This window comes from Marmota marmota, unplaced genomic scaffold (genome assembly GCF_001458135.2).
Source record: "Marmota marmota marmota unplaced genomic scaffold, marMar, whole genome shotgun sequence".
Classification (NCBI taxonomy): domain Eukaryota; kingdom Metazoa; phylum Chordata; class Mammalia; order Rodentia; family Sciuridae; genus Marmota; species Marmota marmota.
The window spans coordinates 1,139,582-1,146,819 of NW_025999925.1; the positions used below are offsets into that span (position 1 = coordinate 1,139,582).

Here is a 7,238-nt window from a genome sequence, read left to right on the forward strand (position 1 = left end):
AGAAAATTCTGGGATTTTTTTTTTTTTTTTGGTTGTTGTTGAGGTTTTTGTCATGGTGGGGAGCTACAGGACTCTGAATGGAAAGCCCCAAACCTGGGGGATAAAATCAGAGTTGAGTTAATCAGAACCAATAATAGACCATCTCAAAAAAAAAAAAAAAAAAAAGAGAGAGAGAGAGACCCTTCAGAACACTGCCAAGTCTACTCAAAGGCCAAGGAATATCTTCATGGAAGATACTATTTTGGGTTGAACTGTGTCCTTCCAAAATTCCTGTGTTAGAACCCTGACCCCTAGTACTTCAGTATGTGGCTGTAATTGGAGATGAAGCCTTTAAAGAGGTAATAAATATAAAATGAGGCTACACAGGTGGGTTCTAACCTGATCTGACTGATGTCCCTATAATAAGAGATGATTGGGACACAGACACACATAGAGGTAAGATCATCAAAAGACAGGGAGAAGGAGGCAATCTACAAGTAGAGAGGAGGCCTGAGAGGAAACCAACCTGCTGACACAGTGATCTTTGACTTCTAGTCTCCAAATGTGTAAGAAAATAAACTTCCGAAGTTTAAGCTGCCAGTCTATGGTACTTTGTCACTTTGAGTATAGATTTACGTGTTCGTTCTTTCTATCACTGATCACTCACTTGCTTCCTTATCCCTACTCTATTCATTTTACTAGACAACTTCAACATCCTTATAGATGACTAGTCCAACACCCTGGCCACTTAGTCCCCGAACTAAGTTCCTTACCTCTCCCATCCGACCTCAAGCATCAAATTTCAGGGACACACTCTTGACCTAATCATCAAACTATACTACCTTTGATATCTTCACTTCAAGAATCCCATTCTCTGACCACTACTTCTCTTCCATTCACTCACCTGCTACAATTCATCAAGTCCAGAAATTCTGCAACCTAATCAAGTCCTCCTAGCTACTGTTTCTACCATTTGTTCATATTATTCATCACCAGGTCCTTCCTTCTTTCCTTATTCTGTTTAGATTTCATGATATCTGTCTATTTCTGTCACTATAACAAAATATCTGAGACTAGGTGATTTATAAAGAACAGAAATTTATTTCTCACAGTTCTATAGACAGAAAAGTCCAAGACCCAAGGTGCCAGCAGATTCAGTTGTCAGATGAGGGCTGCTCTCTGCTTCTAAGATGGCACCTGTTGTAAATGCTATGTCCTCACATAGCAGAAGGTAGAAAGGCAAAAAGGGATGAACTCTCTCTGTCAAGTCCTTTGCTTTATTCATTTTTTTATTTTTTGTTTTTTGATATTCATGACAGTAGTGTGTATTTTGACATATTATACATACCTGGAGTGCAACCCGTTACAATTTTGATCTCATTCTTATGGTTGTACATGATATGGAGTTACACTGGTCATGTATTCATATATGAGCATAGAAAAGTTACATCTGATTCATTCTACTGTCTTTCCTTTTCTCATCTCCCCTCCCTTCTGTTCATTCCCATTGTCTAATCCACTGAATTTCTATACTTCCTCTCCCTACCTCCCTTACTATGGGATAGCATCCACATATCAGAGAGAACATTCAACCCTCCCTGAGTTCACATTCCTTCATTTTCAACTTGGAAAATTTTCAACAGTTCTTGGAAGTGTTGTCTAATTGCTCTCTCAATTTATTTATCTCACAATCTCATCTAAGGTAATCATTTTTCCCCCCTCCACTCCACTGAAATTGCTCTTATGAAGTCACTCCATCTTGCCAAAATCCAATCACGACTTCTCTATCAAGTACACTGAACCCTTGTCTGACGTTGACACCAAAGACCACAGTCTCCTTGTAACATGTTTTCTCCTGTCAAACTACTTGTTGAATTCCAGTTACTGGCTCTTCCTCCTCTGCTTTACCTACAAATGTTGGAATGTGATAAGTTTTTTATACAATAAATGATCTGATGGACTAGAAACTTTCATCCCCATCTTACAGATGAAGTTTTCAAACAGATTTAAACATTAAGTCACTTGCCCATGTCTTAAAGATAATTAGTGTTTAAACTGTCCCAGGAAATCAGAGTCAAATTCCCAAGCTTTCAAACACCCCACATGTCCAGGGTATGAGTCTGGGGGGAGACTGCTGAATTGGAGAATCAGATCACCCACGTCTGTCGTATGCTTTAGCTAATGCACTCTGCCAGCTAGGCTGGACTTCTCTTAGTTCCCTCTCCTGATTCCCACACAGCTCTGGCCTTAGCTCTTTGCCCCTGTGTATTAAAATAATGGGACACAAGTTCAACTTCCAGGTCCTTGTTCCTCTTTGGTATGATCCAAAGCAAATGAAGACATTATTGTGTCCTGAAATATGACACACGGATTCTATTCTCTTTTGTACCTGAAATGGAATATCTTTTTCCTTTTCTACCACAATCTATAAGAAAAACAAATTTTAGATTGCTTCCTAAAACAGTAGGGAGCACCATAAAAGACTCTTGATTCATTAACTCAATAGTTCTCAGCTCTGGCTTCACAAAGAAAATAACAAAAAATGTATATCAGGTTCTCAGCCCAAGCCAATTACATCAGAACCTTTGGGAGCTCAAGATGTTCAAAATGCCTTGTTCACAATTTACTAATTATGTAATTTGTAACAATTCTGAATTTTAGTATCCTAATTTATGAAATGAGGATCATAAAACCTACTTTCGGGGTATGCAGGAGCTAGCTTCTACAGATTTAAAAGAATTGATTGCATATTCCCAATTCTGTGTTCAGTGATATCATATTGTACGTTGAATCAGGTGGGTTGAAGTATTACACAAAGGAAATTGGAAAGTGCTACAAAAGGACTTCTCCCTTTTCAAGCCCAGAGAGCTGATAGTCAAACATTTACCAGCACACCACTGATAACCTTCAGCTAATAGGTGACAGAGTTGGGAAAATGACCCAGCCATCATAAACATACCAATTTTTCAGCTTAGCTACTTAATATTTGTAGGGATATCTTACAATATGTGCTTTTTCAGTTGCAATGTATAACATCAAGGAAAGGTTAAATGATCATTTAATCCTTTGGAGGTCAAAACTCCAATGTCTTCAGGAGCTGGGCAAGTATGAGGACAGAGGGTCAGGAGAGGAGAGGGTCCTTGCTGAACTACAAAACAAGTTGAGGCTCCCTCCCTCATTTCATTCAGGCCCCTACTCAAATGATACTCTCTGTGAAAACTCATATCTGACCATACAATCCTCTTTCTCCTGTCACTCACTCTCTACCCCATGCCCTACTTCATTTTCTTCATATCACTTAACATTAGTTGACATCATGTTTGTTCACTTGTTCATTGTTTTGTTTCTTTCTCCAGAATACAAATTTCGTGAGAAAGTACTTAGTGCTAGTAGGTGTTCAATAAATATTTGTTGGATGGATGAGAGGGTGGGTGGTGGGTGTATGGTTTAGGTAAATACTACCCAATTCCAGAAGAATATTGCTTGCTAGGGAATGTAGGCCTCACATTATCAAATCTTTTCTTCTTCTTCTTCTTCTTCTTGTTTTTCAATTGAACCATGGATTAAAAAAAAATTCCCAAGGGAAATTAGAAACTATTTTGAACTGAATGAAAATTAAATAAAATATGTCAAAATGTGTGGGATGCAGTTAAAGTAGGACTTAGAGGGAAATTTATAGCATTAACATGATTGTGTTAGAAAAAAAGTAAGTAAATTAACACCTTAAGAAAGTAAAAGGAGAAGGGCAAAATAAACACCTAAAGCAAGCAGAAAGAAGAAATGTAACAAAGGTAAAATATGAGGACAGAGGGTCAAAGCAATAATCAATGGAATTGAAAACAGAAAAATAATAAACAATAATCAAGGAAAACAAAAGATAGTTATTTGAAAACATCAATGAACCAATAAGCACCTAGCCAGACTGACCAAGAAAAAAGAGGGGAGACATAAATTACCAATATCAGCAATAAAAGAAGGTATAGCACTACAGAACCCACAGACATTTAAAGGACGATAAGGGACTACTACAAACAGCTCTATCCACATAAATCAAACAATGAAATGGAATAACTTCAGATGAAATGGAATAATTTTTTAAATATAACATACTAAAATTCACTCAAGATTACATAGATAGCCTGAATAACCCTGTAACTATTAAAGAAATTAGATTTGTAGTTTAAAATATTCCACAATAGAAATCTCCATGTTCATGTGGTTTCATTGGTGATTTTATCAAATGTTTAAAGAATAACACCTAATCTAGGGGCTGGGGTTGTAGCTCAGCGGTAGAGCACTCACCTAGCACGTGCGAGACCCTGGGTTCGATCCTCAGCACCACATAAAAATAAATAAAATAAAGGTATTGTGTCCAATTACAACTAGAAAGCAAAATATTTTAAAAAAATAACATCTAATCTATATAATCTCTTTTAGAAAACAGAAGAAGAAACACTTCCCAAGTCATTTTAAGAGGCAGCATTGCCTTGATTCTAAAACCCCCATGAACACAGTATACAACACTTCTCAAAAAATAAGCAAATCAAATCAAATGATACATAAAAAAGTATAATACATGATGATCAAGTGGGGCTTATCCTAAGAATATACTCAATATTTGTAAATCTATTATGTAATATCTCATATTAACAGCCTAAGGAAAACTACATGACCATATTAACTGAGGAAAAAATATATTTTAAAAAATTCAACATCCATTCATGATTAAAAAATTTTTTAAGCAAAACAAACAAACCAAAATCTTCTCAGCTAATCTGGAATAAATGGAAACTTTTTCAACCTGATAAAGGAGAATTACAAAAAACTGACAGTCAGTATCACAATTAATCATAAAAGTCTGAACATTTTCTTTGTCTCTGAGATTAGGAATAAAAAAAGATTTCTACTCTCTTCACTCCCTTTAAAAAAATTTGGTATAGGTAAATAAAAAGGCATATAGATTAGAAAGAAATAAAACTCTCTCTACTATAGTTTCAGATAACTTGATTGTCACACATAAAGTTCAAAGGAATATACAAAACAGCTATAGTTAGTTTAGCAAGGTTGCACTATACAAAGTCAACACATAAATATCAATTATATTTCTATATACTGACAATCAGCAAATAAAGCCAAAATTTTAAAGACACAATTTATGCTAGGTGTGCTGGCATACACCTCTAATCCCAGTGACTTGGGAGGCTGAAGCAGGATTGCCAAATTTGAGGTCAGCTCAGCAACTTAGTGAGGCCCTGTCTCAAAATAAAAAATAAAAAGGGTTGGGAATGCAGCTCAGTGGTAAAGTGCCCCTGGGTTCAATCCTCAGTATAAATAAATAAATAAACAAAACCAATTTATAATTGATCAAAAAATAAAAAATAAAAATACTTGCATATAAATCCAACATACAGTTTCTGAATACTACAGAAATACAAAAGGTCAATGAAAGAAATCAAAGACTAAATAGATGAAAAGGTAAATCATGGATTCATGGATTGGAAGATTCAAAATCAGATGTCAATTCTCCCCAAATTGATCTATAAATTTAATGCAATGCCATTTTGTAGTTACAGACAAACTGCTTCCAAAGTTTATACAGAGAGGCACAAAACAATTTTGAGTGGCCCAAACAATTTTGAAAAAGAAGAATTAAGTTAGAGGCATCATAGTACTTGATTATCTGGGGCTGGCATGAACAGGAGCTGAGCACTTAGGAGCTAAGCACGTACCCCTAGCCTTGAGAGATGGAGGTGTGGAACTGGCTTCCACTGTGGCTTGAAAGCAGGTGGACCTCACCATCGCTTAGCAAGGAATTACAGCTCCGGGAGTGGACGTCACTCAATGGGATTGGACTACACTCCCCTGAAACCTAATCACTTACCTCATTTGGGTGGAACTATCTCAAGTGTCTTCCCCTCAATAAATAGGATGGTTTCAGGCGTGCTCTGGCTCTTTTGCCAGCCTCTCTTACCTCCCTTATAGGAACTGGGGCAGAGGACCTGTCACTGAACCCCAAGAAAAAGGTACTTTCTGTGTCTGTGTGATTTTTTAGTGCCAGCTCAATTCACCTGAGTGACCCTGAATGATTAAGTCACCTGTGGCGGTACTCAATGGTTTTTTAAATCTACAATAATCAATACAGTAGGGTATTGGAAAAGAGACATACAGATCAACAAAATAAAATACAGAATCTAGAAATAGATGCCCAGATATGACCAACTGATTTTTGACAAGGGTTTATAAGTTTTGACAATGGAGAAAAGTTAATACTTTCAACAAATGTTAGGAATCACATGACAATAAGAGATAAAATTGACATTGGACTTTACCGACCATAAAACTTTCACTTTACAAATAACACTATTAAGATAATAAAAAAGGCAAATTACATTCTAGAGGAATATATTTGCAAATCCCATATCTGACAACTGACCTATACCCAGAATATATAAATAACTCTCAAAATTCAACAGTAAGAAAACAACAGTCCAATTAGAAATAGAGAAAAGACTTCAATGGAACAGGGAAATGCCAACTAAAACCACAGTGAGATACCAATATACATATATTTGAAAGGCTAAGACTTACAAAGAAATACTGACAAGATCAACTTGAAGTCTCTTTCTCAGGGCATTAAGACCTTGCATGAACTGGTTCTCCCTACTAACCAGTATTAGTCAGCTTTCCATTACTATGACAAAATACCTGAGATAATCAAAAGGAGGAAAGGTTTATTTTGGCTCACAGTTTCAGAGGTTTCAGTCCACAGTCACCTGGTCCTGTTACTTTGGTCCCATGGTAACACAGTATATCATAGCAGGAGTACATGGTAGTAAAGGCCTGTTTTCCTCACAGCAATCAAGAAATAGAGACCAGAAAGAGCCAGAGTCCCCCCACCTCATATGTTCCAGCAATGCTGGTCATTTTCCTCTTTTTGGAACATAATAATTTCAATCTTCTTCATCATTTGCTTATTATGCTTTCCTACCTGAAATTTCCATGGCTAGCTACTTCCTGTCATCTAAGTATTTGCCCAAATGTCCTCTCTGCCTAGGCCATCAAATCTAAAGTCCTTCTGTGCCCCTGGCTCAGTCACATCACTCTGTTTCATAGGCTTCTAGCACTTAGAAGTGCTATATATTATTATATTATATTATTTTGCTGTTTTTTATTTCCTTACTTACCTATTATCCCTTCACCACCACAAAAGAATGTGAGCTTAGTCAGAAGAGGGGTTGTCTTTTTTTTTTTTTTTTGGT

The 7,238-nt window shown here is 36.5% G+C and overlaps 1 protein-coding gene across 1 annotated transcript in view; it reads right to left on the reverse strand.

Moving 5' to 3' along the window:
• Ankdd1b (ankyrin repeat and death domain containing 1B) overlaps positions 1–7,238 on the reverse strand; it is a 67,679-nt gene that overhangs the window by 57,675 nt on the left and 2,766 nt on the right. The gene's annotated exons all lie outside the window — the stretch shown is intronic.